At 40.5% G+C, this 15,329-nt stretch overlaps 1 long non-coding RNA gene across 1 annotated transcript in view; it reads left to right on the top strand.

Moving 5' to 3' along the window:
• Positions 1 to 15,329, top strand: part of LOC110742846 — a 75,564-nt gene that overhangs the window by 43,730 nt on the left and 16,505 nt on the right. Inside the window, exon 3 of the long non-coding RNA XR_002521017.2 lies at positions 11,712 to 11,763. This is a non-coding gene — a long non-coding RNA (uncharacterized LOC110742846). The remainder of the gene's footprint in view (positions 1 to 11,711; positions 11,764 to 15,329) is intronic.

The raw sequence follows: 15,329 nt of genomic DNA on the forward strand, positions 1-15,329 counted from the left end.
AAAAGCTAAATTGTTTAATCTGCTATAAATTGTTTTCTTTAGCTACAGCTATGGTTGCATGTTGCATTTGTTACAAACCCCTAAGCACTGACTGGCTTCAGCCAGTCAGCTGAGTTCAAGTTCAGCTCCTTGGACACGGGCCATTCTGGGCTGCCAGGAGAATTGTAGTAAAGATGGCAGTCTGGCTGGTCCACATGCTGTCTGCTTTGGATGAGGAAGAACAGATGAAAAGATGCAAAGGACAGCAGAGAGTTGCTGAATTCCTCCTGCTGGCTTCTTTTCACATGTGATCCTGCAGGCAGCTAACCAAGGCTAAGGAATGTGCTCTGGCCAGGGCACATGGAATGTTCTGGAAGTGACAAGTAGTAATGCCTCCCATCTAACCTCTGTAGAGCCTTGCTGTTTTCAAAGCATTCTTCCATGCACTGTCACATTTGAGTTTTGCCACACTCTGGCAGGTGGTAAGGGCAAAGTTGTTATCTCCATTCAAAGCTGTGGGAAAGTTGTGGCTTAGAGAATTGGGAATTTGTCCATGGCTACATAGCTAGGAACGGTCTGAATGGGCTTGAACACAGATTTATAGATTGTGATTTTCTTTCTGTTATTCTAACAATGGAAAATACATTTGTTCTTGTGGGCCAACTTTGACTGATTGGCAGTGGTTTTCTGGAGTGGTAAGTTCAGAAATGGTTCGAGGCCATTGCTAGACTCTGTGGGAAAAGATGTTTTTATTGACTGGTGATGTCTGCCAGCAGAGAGGGAGAAGATGTGGTGGCTTGTTTCTGTCTAGTTACTTCCCATGTCCCACCCTTTCCCCTTTGCATTCTGCTTTTTTGGCACCAGGGACAAAAAGAATAAGAAATACCACCTGTGAAGCTTAAATGTTACTCTCTTCTGTCCTGATCTTGCTGTGGGTATCTCTTCGGCTCTGATTGTGGATAACTCAGGCAACTACACAAGTCCATGTGCCTGTGGCTTCTTTGACAGAGAAGTTTAATGTGTTTTCTTCCCTCTGAGAAAGAGCAATAAAACAGGCCAGTCACAGTTATTATGTGAAGGAGTGGGCAACATTGATCTGCTAGGCACTACAGTTGGATTCTTAGGTGCCGATCTAAATAATGTGAAGATCTAAGAATGTAGAAGTTGCAGGCACATCTCCTCCTTACATCCACTGTGAGGAACTATGGAGTACTGATATGGTTTGGATCTGTGTCATCGCCCACATCTCATGTCAAGTTGTAACCCCCAGTGTTGGAGGTGGGGTGTGGTGGGAGGTGATTGGATTGTGGAGGCGGATTTCCCCCTTGGTGCTGTCCACACAATAGAGAGTGAGCTCTTGTGAGATCAGGTCATTTAAAAGTGTGTAGCACCTCCCCTTCCCTGTCTCTTGCTCCTGCTCCAGCCATGTAATATGTGTGCTTCCTGTTCACCTTTTGCCATGGTTGTAAATTTCCTGGGCCCTCCCAGAAGCTGAGCAAATGCCAGCATCATGCCTCCTGTACAGCCTGTGGAATTGTGAGTCGATTAAACCTCTTTTCTTTATAAATTGCCCAGTCTCAGGTATTTCTTTATAGCCATATGAGAACAGACCAATACAAGAAACAAGTGCATAGATGTCAACAGGGCTCTTCTTAATTCATTCCCAAGTCTGCATGGAGTGGCATAGACTTAAAGCATTTTCTCATTTTAGCTAAGTCACTCAAAATGTAAATTGCACCAAAAGCAAAGCCATTTAAAGAGAGAAACCCTCTGTTTGAAGTTTTTCCCATGCCCCATTGAATTCCTCCCAGTGGACTTCCAACAACTCTTCCATTCTAACTCCATGTCTCATTAGTCCATGATCACCAGGTTGAGTTTTTTCCCCTGTACTTTCTGGCTTTTACTTCTTTGCTTAGAAACTCACCTTCTCCTATAATGTGTTTATTGTCCATAAACCCTGTCTTCGTGTGTTGACACCATCTCCTTCATGACGTTTTTCTTAAACATCCATTTGTCTGGGATTTATTCTTTCTTTAAATTGTACCTGCCATCCTCCCTGCCCCAGCATTTTGCTTACAGAATGTTTGTATTCTGCCTTATATCATTGTTCTTGACCGAGTACTCCCACTACCTTCTAGATAGTGAGTTTTTTTGAGGAGGAACTCTTAGATCATCTTTTCTCCATTACCTAATATAATGTCTAGACCGGAGTAGAAATACAAAAAGTATTTGTTGAATAAATAGGCTCCTTTACAGTGGCCAATCCAGCAAGTCTTGTTTCTTCCAGGCCTTGTATATTTGAGTAATTTACTGTGAAAATGCTTGCCCACGAGCCACTTGCATCATAGGTAGTGGTTGGTCATCAAACAAGAGCCTAGGCAAGGCAAGGTAAAAGCTTAGGGGTGGCAATTAAGGGATGGCAATACAGATGGAAAGATGTGAATTCATTTGACATGTAAAGAGGAAGCAAAATGCAGGACTTGGTGAGGAAGTGAATTTTCAGGCTGAGGGGGAAGGATGTAAAAGGGATGGCTTGAAAATGTCTGCTTTGTCCAGTGAAATTGATTGTGGTGCCAGTCGTTGAGATGGGGAACTCAACAGTTTTTTAAGGGGGATGATCAAGATTTTGATTTTGGGGTTGGAGCTTATATGGAGGCCAGGGCTGGAGGCTTGAATTAGGGAGTCATCAGCATATTGATGGCCTCTGCATCTGAAGACTCCTGCTTCCCCTGTGAGCTTGCATTGTTTGCTGAGAGCAAGGGAGGGATTTGATGGAGTCACAGGTGAGAGAAGAGAGAACATTTGATATAAGTGTGCGAGTGGGCAGGGAATTGTCTGTAGCCATGTGATGAGGTTATGAAGTCAAGTTGAGGATCTGGTTGAGATTAGCCTTCCATATAATTTACAGTGCCACCAACTGGCCCAGCTGTGAGGTTTTTCCCAGCATCCCTTAGATGCCCAGGTACAGTTTTGAAGAAAATGGTAGTTGGGTTCATCTGAGTTATAGATTTTGCCAGAGAATTGGAATTTAGAGGCAGAGGGTCAAGGGAGTATAGGATATTTGTAAAATATTATTTAAAATCATGATAATGAAATAAAAGCTAGAGAGGGAGGGAAGAGAAGACAGGAAGGAGGTAATTGATAAGGAGAAGATAGAGAGATACCCCGGTGGATAGGGAGAAGGTGGAGAGCTAGATGGCAGGTATACCAACGAAGTTGAAGAAAAAGTTGTGGGATCATCTTAACCAGCTGGAAAACAAAAAGATTGTGATTGAAGAGCTACATGGTTGAAATACTGACTTTGGAGGTAAAGAAATCTGGGGTGATGACCAGGTCTTGGGTAGAGAATCATATGATTGAAGCAGCAAGACTAATTTCAGAGACCTTGGGAAAATTTAGATCAAAGCAATTATACATATATCATAACTAAAATATTGTGTATGTGTGGCACAGATGATGTGAACAAGGTAATAGTGGTTTAAAATTTTCTACCTTGATGAAATATTTGTAATTTTGATCATCATGAGATAAATCATGCTTTAAATATTATAACTAACCTACATGATATCATGCACTTAGGTTAATTCTGTAATTTTCCCCACAGCTAGTTTTTTATTTTCATTTTGAGAAACCTCCCACCCTTTCACATTACCTTTACTATCCTTGTGGGCTAGAGAAAACACCACTGGCATTGTTCATGATACTGTTTCTAAACCTCCAGGTTGTTGTGGGCACCTATAAACAGCACCACAGCCCCTTGTGGGAGAGAGCTGATTTAAGCAGTCAAGACACCTTCTCAAACAAGGTCCCAGGGAGAAGAATCCCTTGCTCTGATACATTCTGTACCTGCATTCAGCCTCACAGGTAGAGAACAGTTTGTGGTTCTAGGTGGTGATTGCTTCCTTGGCTAGATATGAAGGAGCCAGGAGAAAACAAGTTTGGGGCTAGATGCCTGGGATACTCTAAAAGACTCATTCGCAGAGACAAGATCTCTTTACCTTCATCTGATTGTTTTAGGCTTTATGTATAAACTTGAGCAACCATTGCGGGTCTTGTCCTCTTTGGCATCTAAAGTGGTCATGAGCAATGTTAAAAGAGAATTTTCAAAAAAGGGTAAAATCATAACTTTTATGCAACTATAAAAATAAACACTCATTAAGGATGTATTTATCATGATATTATAACTAGTTCAAAGGAAAAATTATAAAAAGAACAAATTTATACAAAGTAAAGAAAAATGGATGGGAACATGCAAATCAAGGCAATTTTTCCCCCCATTGTGTGGGGAGGGAAGTCTTCACTTCGAAAGTTCAATTCAATTGAAAATTTTTTTTTCTTTACCATATAGGACAGAATTTTCCTGTTTATAGACAAAGATTTTGCATTACTATCAGTTATCCATAATTTAGAGTTGATGAATAGCCTCTGTAGTCTCAGATAACACGGAAGAGTGAGTTGTAGATAATGCATAATTTTCCACTGAACACAAATTCTTCCCTATAGCAACAGGGGCTACTGCTCTCTCCTTCTCATACCCTTTTCCTTGTTCTGCTGATTTCTGCTAGTTTCTTGCAGAACTTTTGACTTCAGTTGTTACCATTTGGCCATTGTGCCCCTCAGCTAGACAATAACACTCTGTGGGAAAGACCAAAGATGTAAACTTTTCATCTTTACATGAAAGTAGGGAACATTTCAGTGTATTAAATAAAAGGTTAAAAATGTTAAAAACTTGATTACTTTGGTATTGTGGGGCTAGAAGAAAGTCTATGTGGGCTGGTGGAGATTGGGGAGGGAGGTGGAGAAGAAGAGAAATAAGTTCCTCTTCATAAAGTAGGATGGGATTTGGCTTGGGTGAAAGGATTGCTTGGGTATGACTTTATTCTCTGCTGCAGGATGCTCATGAGTAGGTGGTAAATGTTATTTGTGCATGGCTTCCTATGGCTAGAGTGAGAACTCCTGCCAGACTGATTTTCCTAAGCACTTTCATAATTGCCTTGTCATAGGCGTGACCCATCCTGTGAAGAAGGGCCCTTCAACATGTATTCTGAAAAGGGCAGCAGCCCAGATAGTTTAATGAGTGGTTTGCCTGGGTCTGTTAAATCACCTCTAACTCTTAACTGGGCCCAGAGAGGTAAAATCAGTGGGTCTCAAGCCAGGCTGCAAGTTAAAATCTCTGGGGAGCTTTGGAAAATACTCACCTCAAGAGAATCAGCTTGAATTGGTCTGGGTGGATCTGGGCCCCAGTATTTTTAAGAAATTTCCTAAATGTGCAGTGCAGGATGAGAAGTGTTGGTTTAAGCAGAGTTTCTCAAACTGGTGGGTACAATCACCTTAGAGTGCCTTTTTAAAATACAAATTCCCAGGCCCTTTCTTGGTAACTTGGATTTGGGAGGCCTGGGTTGGGGCATAGAAATCAGAGTGTTTGACAGGCATTCCAGGCAAGTAAGGGATATGTTTATGAGCTGCAAATAGAATGAAACTTCAGAGGCCTTGTATTTGGTTCACAGAGCAGTCTTTGAAACTTCAATGCTTCTTTGCTGACAATAGGTTTTGAAGGATGGCCTTTTGTTAAATTTACTAAATTTATATTTGGAGATGGTATTTATACAAGTGATTTATACAGATCATTTATGTAGTGTCATTATATTCTGACTGGCATGTGAAAGTAAAACTTTCCAGATGCATGGCTGTGATAGGCAGAAAAATGGCTCCCCAGAAGACATCTACATTCTGATCCCTGGAAACTGTAAATATTACTTTATTTACAAAAAGAGTCTTTGCAGATATGATTTAAATAAAAGATCTTGAGATGAGATTATTTTGGATTAGCCAAGTGGGCCCTAAATTCCATCACAAACATCCTTATAAGATATGGAGCAGAGAAAGAGCTGAGATGCATATAGAGCAGAAGGTGATGTGAAGATGGGGACAGAGATTGGGCTGGAAACCCAGGAATACTAGCAGCCATCACAAGCTGAAAGAGGCAAGGAGCGAATTCTCCCTTCAAGCCAGCAGAGGGAATGTGTGCCTGCCAACATCTTGTTTTATTTAGGTAAACAAACAAAAAAAATTTTTTTTTTTTTTAACATCTGGCTTCCAGAAAGAACTGTGAGGAATTAAATTTCTGTTGTTTTAAGCCATCAAGTTTGTGGTAATCTGTTACAGCAGCCACAGGAAGCTAATACAGGGCTCTTCAAAGTGTACTGTACACAGGAATCCCCTAGGGAACAGGATGCAACTGGGATTCTTATTCAGTGGGTCTGGGGTGGGGGTGCCCTAGATGCTGCTGCATTTCCAACAATGCTCCTGGGTGGTGCTGATGTTGGAGGTCCATGGACCACACTTTGAGGAACAAGCTTAAGAAGGTAAATATGGAGTAGAGATGAGCATAGAAGTGCTTACTGAAGGGAGAAGTCAGGCAGTTTAAGTTTTTTTTGAGCCCATATTCTTTCATGTATATACCTCTTCCAATCATGTCATATTTCCACTGACAAACAGAAGATCAGGATTCAGGCAGCTGCCCAGATAATTTAGATAAAAATTAACTAGACGATGGCCTCATTTCCTGCTGTGGCAGTTAAGACCTGGCTAAAAATGGTGTGTGGCCATTTTAAAATAACAAAGAGATAATTGCTTCAGCAGTCACATCTGTAATGTGTCATCATTTTCTAAGTGCCAGTGGAAATTTCTGTACCTATTGAAAATGAGTGTGGGTGCAGAGGGTTCATTTAATTTTAAAAGCCATAAAAGCTGAAAATTAAAAAGAAACCCCAAACCATGGCTAATTCTAATGCTAGGTGTTGGTGAAGGTTTTAGCCCTGTAGTCTAGGACTGACTTAGCAACAAAGTTGAGTTTAGCATTGGTCTGAGTGTGGTTTTTAATTTGGTGTTTGCTTTCTACTTAAGGTATTGTGGTGCAGAACAGCAAAAGAGGAAGAACCAATTTATTTAAATGCAGACTTTTGGGATAATGAACAAGGTACAAATAAAGAGAGTGAAAGAATGACGTGACACTTGGGTGATGCTGAAATATTATATGACTTCCCAAGGTGTCTCAGTCTGTTAGGGCTGCTATAACAAAGTATCTTAGACTGAATAATTTATAAATACTATACATTTATTGCTCACCCTTCTCGAGGCTGGGGAGTCCAAGATCAAGGTGCCAGCAGGGTCAGTGTCTGGTGAGGGTTTGCTTTCAGCTTCAAAATGGCGCCTTGCTGCTGTGTCCTCATGTGAGGAAAGAGCAAAGTGGCTCCCTTCAACCTCTTTTATGAGGGCACTATCACATTCATCAGCGTTCTTCCCTGTGGCTTAATCACCCCCTTCAGACCCCACCTGTTAATACTATCATATTGGTGATTTTTAACATACGAGTTTTGGGGAAACAAATTCAGACCATAGCAAGAAGCAACTCCAGTCTTTTTGGAGGTGACACTGTTTTTCAAAAGTTGATTTCGGGCTCTCGCTTCTCTTTTTTTTTGAGACGGAGTCTCGCTCTGTCGCCCAGGCTAGAGTGCAGTGGCGCGATCTCGGCTCACTGCAAGCTCCGCCTCCCGGGTTTACACCATTCTCCTGCCCCAGCCTCCCCAGTAGCTGGGACTACAGGCGCCCGCCACCTCGCCCAGCTAATTTTTTGTTTTCGTGTTTTTAGTAGAGATGGGGTTTCACCATGTTAGCCAGGATGGTCTCTATCTCCTGACCTTGTGATCCCCCCGCCTCGGGATCCCAAAGTGCTGGGATTACAGGCGTGAGTCTTCTCTTCTTTATCATTCTTCTCCAGAAAATCTTGAGGGTACTGTGTAGTATTTTATATTTTTTTCTTTTCTTTTCTTTTCTTTTTTTTTTTTTTACTGTGGCAAAATATGCATAACACAGTATTTATCATTTGAACCATTTTTAAGTGTCCAATTCAGTGGCATTAAGTACATTCACACTATTATGCAACCTACACAATGTTTCTACATCCCCCTCACTCTCCAGTCCCTTGTAACCACTCTTCTACTTTCTTTCTCTATGAATTTGCCTCATATAAGTAGAATCATACAATACCTGTCTTTTGTACTGACATATTTCACTTAGCATAATGTCCTAAAGGTTCATCCATGTTGTAGCATGTATCACAATTTCATTTCTTTTTATGTGTCAATATTTTGCTGTGTGTATATACAATACTACATTTTGTTTATCAGTTTATCTGTTGAGGGACATTTGGATTGTTTCTGCCTTTTGCCTATTACAAATTAGCACTTTATCTTTTAAATTAAGATTAATTTAAATTATGGTAAAAATGATTTTTAAGAATTCCTTGCCTTCCTTTTCAAGATAATGGAAGATATTTGCATGAAAGCAAGACTGGGAATCATTGGGTGATTGGATAGGACAAAGCAACTCCTTATCTACATTATACTTGAAGAAGTCTTAATGAATGAACTTTGCCAGCAACAGGAACTGGGAGGAGATATTTGGAGATGGAGAAGAGCAAATAGTAATGGGCGATGCTAACCTTAGACCATAGCCATGGGGCTGCTGTCCTAAGCCTGTGCTTTAGAGGCCCCATTCTGGCCCTCCTGCAACACTTCTCCCCACAGGGCCAAATGGATGCACCCGCCTAGAACACGCCTCTCTTCTAGACCTTGTTGTGATATCTGAGGCCCCAGATTTTCTGCCTATAAGTCCTGAGCTCACTTCTAGGGTCTTTTCCTTCTGGTTAACCAATGCTGCTGGTATCTGCATGCTTAGCACTAGGACTGAGGGTGGCCAAATCCTATCTTGTTTGCTCTTTAGGGATGGGGGTCAGTGGTGTCTGTGAGACAGGGTCCTGATGGGAAGAGAAGGGGGATGAGCCTCACCATGGGTTGCTAGCAATGCTGCCAGTATTTGAGTCTATTTTAGGTCTTGCAGAGACTCAGAACATTTGACAGAATATTGAATATCTGTTTTTTCCCTTCCCAGCACTTCTTGCTGCCCCCACATTATGCACACATACACACATGTGTGCTTTAAAGTCAGAATATTGTCCACACCCACTTCATTTGACAGATGAGAAAGTTAATGATTACAGAGAAAGTTCTTAAAAATTTCATGAGTAGTCACTGGCAGAGGCAGGGTTTGAAACCTGCAGTTCCTGCCCATAGCCTCATGCAGGTAGAGACTTCCCACCCAAGTCCCTGAGGTGTAGTCATTTAAAGACCTCATATAAAATCTGAATCCCTTGCAATGAAGCATCAAGAGACTTGGGTCCCAAAATGGCCTACTTTCTAATTAGCAGTTGGAATTTGGGGAACGGCCAACATTTTTAAACTGTAATCTTCTCATTATTTTAAATGGGGATAGTCCTACCTGCTCTGCTCACAATCTGCTTACACGTCTGTTATTTCAAATCAAATGGTTTGAAAACATATGAAATGCCATATACATGCAAGATGCTGAGGAGCATGTGTGCAATGTGGGGGATGCATTCCTACAGTTCTTTGGTTTGGAAATATTGCACGGATTGTGAAGGAGGAGTGGGGAGGGGGATTCTGACCTACTTTTATGTGTGCTCATTGCTCTCCATCTTTCCCTCACTTCTTTTTCCATCCTTTTAATGTCATCTCTGTAGGGGACAGGGAAGGGTTTTATGTGGGAGGCACCTGGGCTGGTGGGAGTCGAAAGAGCCTATACTAAGAAGTCTGGCTGCATGAGGGCAAGCTGATGGGACAGCCTGACAAATGCATCTGGATGTCTCAATCAGCTGCTGGTGAGCCAAAGGCAGCAGGCCTGGAGATTGTCAGTAGCATTCCAGCTGCCATCTGAGCCCAAGGCACAGTGACAAAGTGGGACAAGTTGGTATGTCATGGCCTTCTGCTTCACTTTCAGGATTCTCGTTCTTCCTTTACCCCCTTCTATTTTCTTTTCCCCAACCCAGCCCTGACTTCCAGCCACCTAGTTGCTGTGCTCTGAATGTCTAAAGTTCATGCTTTTGACCAGTATGTATGCTACCTGGACAGGATGTCTTTACTTTTCATGCATCGGCTAACCCCCACCCCCAGACTGCAGTGGAAAGGAGCACTGAGGCAACCTCCTAAAAAGGTTTTAAAAATAACCTTGCTCTTCTGCATTATAATCACAACACTGAAATCTCAAACTCTGGAAGGTACTGATTTGATTTAAATAATTTATACAAAGGTGGGAATTGATAAGCTTAACACAGGGGTGATTTGCATTTGTAATAAGAGATTGTTGACACAATTGAATCTCTTATTGGCATACTAATATGGGAGAAAAACATTTTTTAATAGCGAGCTTCTTTCCCCCTCCCTTTGTCCTACCCACATCTAACCGAGCAGGGAGCTATGAGCATCTAGTCGGAGTTTTTCCTCATTCACATATGAGGCACTTGACATGTGTCATCGCATGTCATCCTCATGTGATCCTGTGAAAGCATTAGCCACATTTTGCAAATGAGGAAACTGAGGCCCAGGGAGGTCAAGAAATTGGCCAAAGCACACAGCCTGTAAGAGGTAGTGTTGGAGTCAGGCTTCACTTTGTCCCACATTTTCAGATGTAGCACAGCTCCATGTAAATAACCAGGACCCAGAATGAGTTCTGGATTCTAGTCTGTGTGTTGGTAGCAAAAGAGGGGACAGATGGGGCTGGAGTTTATGGTTGAGGGCACATTGTAGAGCCCCTGTGTATTGGTGAAGCAAGGACATTTGACTTTATTGTGTAGGATAAGGAGACTGTAAGTGTCTGGTGGGCCATCTCTGTCTTCCCTGCCCTGCACGTGGCAAGAGCCAGTGTCACCTCTTCATCTTCCTTCTTTTGTCATTGTGGGTCTCAGGCCTGGCTCTCCTCACAGTCCTTTAGGCAACATAGCTGTCTAGGGACAAGAGTAGGCAGTGTGATTGCAGACAGGAAGAAGATGCAGGAAGTAGGCAAAAAAGGGAAGAAAAAAGAAGTATTCATCAAGAATAGAGTTCCTGGGACTCCAGTCAGAGTATGACAGCAAAAAGAAACCTCTTATTTGCTGTTGGGCACTAATATCTTCCTATTTATATCTCCAAGGGAAAAGAGGACTGGAAATAGAATTAAGTAATGAGAAATTAATAGATTTCATGTATGCTTAGGGCTTTAGACTGTCACTGTTTATTAGCGTCCCAAAGGTCAGGGAAGGGAAATTGAACAATTAAAAATAACCTGATGACCAAAATAATAGTGACAATTCAGTTACTCTTTTCTAACATTTTAATTGTTGCCATTACTTTCACTTTCCCTTCCAAGCCTCTTGGTGAGCAAGGACGTGCACAGGGAGGCTGGACAGGGCTGTCGTGATGTAATGTGTGATGAGATGCCTGTTCAGATGCTGTGAGTGAGGTCTGTAATCGTCCTCCTGTGCAGGTCACTTCTCGTCTCTTGCTCTGTCCCGTGCTAATGAACAAGTTGTTTTTGTGTTACATAAAATTACTGTCTAATCATCTCTACATTCTCATCTATTTCACAGCAGCACTGAATAAGCTGAAATTCCTTTGGCAATCCAGTCTCTCATTTTGATTAACTGCCATCCTTCCTTGTACCATGATTTGTCACCTTCTTTCTTTTGTTTCGTTGTACCCTGCTTTTCAAGTCTTGTGGTTCATGTGATGTAGTATTATTTGCTGTTTACCGAATACCTCCTGTGTGCCAGGTGCTTTATCTATGGAAACTTGAGTCCCTAGAATATCTCCATAACAACAGTATTTTCTCTTTTGCAGATGTGGAAAATTGAGGCTCAGAAAAAATGGACTTGTTGAAACTATCCAGCTGGTAAGTGACTGAGCTGGGACATAAGTCCAGATCTGTCTGACTCTAAGCCCACATTTGTTTCCAAAACGCATGGTCTTTCCTGTAGTTTGGGGACACAGGAGGTGGGTTAGGGAGGTGATGGTTATGTGTTCACATTATTGAGACTAGCCCCTGAGAGCTAGACTCTATTAATATTTTCCCATCTACCTAGAAACCATTAAAAAAAAAAACAAAAAACAACACCCTGAGTTACAGGACAGCTCAGGGTGAATCACATTGCTCGTGGGGGTGTTCTGGTCACCACTTAGAGAAATTTGACTTTTCCCTTTGCCCCCAAAGCAAAACTAACATTTCACTTGCCAGCAGCACAGTCTAGCTCTCATCATAATTGGGGTAGGAATAGGGGGCTTTTCATCTTCTTATTGGGGAGTCTTATCTGTCTGTAGGTATTTGGTTGGAGGTTGTGGCTAGGAAACTTGAAGTCAGAAAAATATTAAGTTAATGAAAATGAAATAAAGTTTCTGTGACAAAGTCTGTTTTCTTGTTGTTCCTTTCAACAACTTTTGCTATACCCGAGTACCTGCCTTAGTAATTTATTTCTATTGGAAGAAATATCTAAAAGGCATAATTAACATTTATTGTACAAAATGGTATGTTCACTTAATCCTCATGGTAGCACTGTGAGGGAGGCCTATTTTTAATAGTGTTAATATGAGGCCCTGAGGGGGTAAAATAACTAACCAACCTCACCTACCTATAGACTTCCCGGATGCCAGCTCCGGCCTGGACAACTCCAATTGCTTTCTACCATGGCATGAGGTCTGATGGGAGCCAATGAACCTACCTAAGTGCAGACCAAAGATGGCAAGTGATGCCAATTAGAAAACTTCAGGAATTTAGTGTGGAGAACCTGCTAGATACTGGAGCTGTTATCAGAGAAAGGGGGTGAAGCAGGGATGGGTTGATAGAAACAGCAGCACTACCAGGTAACATCCGCTGAGTGTGTGTGTAGTCCCTAGCTGTTAGTAAATTCATTGTTGTATATCATCCTGCTGCCCATCCTGTGAGTAGAAAGCCTGGTCTCATCTTACAGCTGAGGTTCAGAGGCTGATATTTGCCCGAGGGCAAAGAGCTAGGGTGTGATAGAGCCAGGCTAGTGTGAGTCTAAAGTTCATGCTTTTGACCAGTATGTATGCTACCTGGACAGGATGTTTTTACTTTTCATGTATCCCAGCTACTCAGGAGGCTGAGGCAGGAGAATCACTTGAACTCAAGAGGCGGAGGTTGCAGTGAGCTGAAATCGTGCCACTGCACTTCAGCCAGGGAGACAGAGCGAGACTCTGAGAAAAAAAAAAAAAAGTCATCCTAACTGGAGTGAGATGATACCTCACTGTAGTTTTTATTTGCATTTCCCTGATGATGTTGAGCATTTTACATATATCTGTTGGCCATTTGTATGTCTTATTTTGAGAAATATCTGTTCAGATTATTTGCCCATTTTAAAATTGGATTTTTTTTTTTTTTTTGGCTATTGAGATGACTGAGTTCCTTTTATATTCTAGATATTAATCCCCTGTTGGATGTGTAGTTTGCAAATATTTTCTTCCTCTCTGTAGGTTATCTTTTTTACTTTGTTGTTTCTTTTGCTGCACAGAAGCTTTTAAATTTGATATAATTCCATTTGTTTATTTTTGCTTTGGTTAACTGTGATTTTGAAGTATCATTTATAAAATCTCTTCCCAGACTAATGTCTGTGTTTTCCTTGTGTTTTCTTCAGGTAGTTTTATTGTTTCAGGAATTACATTTAGGTCTTTGATCCATTTTGAATTTATTTTTGTGTAGGGTAAGAGGTGAGTAGTCTAGTTTTATTCTTCTGCATATGGATATCCAGTTTTTCTGGCATCATTTATTGAAGAGACTGTTCTTTCTCCAGTGGGTGTTCTTGGCACCTTAGTAAAAAATCAGTTGCCTGTAGACATGTGGATTAATTTCTGGGTTCTCTATTCTGTTCCATTGGTCTAGGTGTCTCTTTTTATGCCAGCACCATGCTGTTTGAGTTACTACAGTTTTGTAGTATATTTTGGGGTCTAATAGTGTGATACCTCTAACTTTGTTCTTTTTGCTCAGGATTGCTTTGGTTATTTGGATCTTTTGTGGGGTTACTTGCAAATTTTCGAATATTTTTCTCTTTCTGTGAAGAATGTCATTGATATTTTGATAAGGATTGCATTGAATCTGTAGATTAGATAGTATTGTCATTTTAGCAACATTAATTCTTCTGATTCATGAGCATGGGATGTCTTTCCATTTGTTTGTATCTTCTTCAATTTCTGTCATCAGTATTTTATAGTTTTTTATTGTCTTTAATTTCTTTCTCAGCTAGTTTATTGTCTGTGTGTAGAAATGCTACTAATCTTTGTACATTAATTTTGTATTTTGCAACTTTATGGAATTTCTAAGTTCTAAGTTCTATCAGTTCTAAGAGTTTTTTTTGATAGAGTCTTCCAGATTATGTACATATAAGATCATGTCATGTGTAAACAGGGAGAATTTGAGTTCCTTCTTTCCAATTGGATGACTTTTATTTTTTTTCTCTTGCCTAATTGCTCTGGCTAGGACTTCCAATACTATGTCAAATAAAAGCAGTGAGAGTGGGCATCCTTATCTTTTTCCAGTTCTTAGAGTGTAAGCTTTCAGCTTTTCCCTGTACAGTAAGATGTTAGCTGTGGTTTATCAATATATGTTGAGGTACTTTATTATGTTGAGTTACTTTCCTTGTCTACCTAATTTATTAAGATGTTTCTAAATCATGAAGGGACACTGGATTTTATCAAAAGCTTTTTCTGCATCTAGTGAGATAATCATATGGTTTTTGTCCTTCATGCTATTGATGTTATAGATGGCATTTATTGATTTGCATATGTTGAACCATTCTTAGGATAAATCCACTTGATCATGGTGTATTATCTTTTTAGCATGTTGGTGGATTTGGTTTGCTAAACCAAATTTGTATTTTGTTGAGAGTTTTGTGTCTATGTTCATCAGGGGTATTGGCCTGTAGTTTTCTTTTTTGTTATATCCTTGTCTGGTTTTGGTAATGGGCTATGCTGGCCTCGTAGAATGAGTTAAGGAGAATTCCTTCTGCTTCAATTTTTTGGAATAGTTTGAGAAGAATTGGCATTAATTCTTCTTTAAAGATTTGGTAGAATTCAGTGGTAAAGCCATCCAGTCCTAAACTTTTCTTTGTCAAATACTTTTTACTGGTTGTTGTTATGTTCAGATTTTTTCTTTCTTCTTGGTTCAATCTTGGTAGGTTGTTGGCATCCAGAAATTTGTCCATCTCTTCTAGATTTTCAAATTTATTGGAATCTACTATGAACCTAGCTGTTCATAGTAGTCTCTAATGATCCTTTGAATTTCTGTGGTATCCATTGTGATGTCTTCTTTTTTATTTATCTGGGTCTTCTCTCTCTTTTTAAAAAAAGTTGATTTAGCTAATGTTTTGTTGATTTTGTTCATCTTTTCAAAAAAAAAAATCCAGTGTTTTGTTTTGTTGATTTTTTTTTTTTTTTTTTTGAGACAGGGTC

The sequence above is a fragment of the Papio anubis genome, chromosome 4 (assembly GCF_008728515.1).
Source record: "Papio anubis isolate 15944 chromosome 4, Panubis1.0, whole genome shotgun sequence".
NCBI lineage: Eukaryota > Metazoa > Chordata > Mammalia > Primates > Cercopithecidae > Papio > Papio anubis.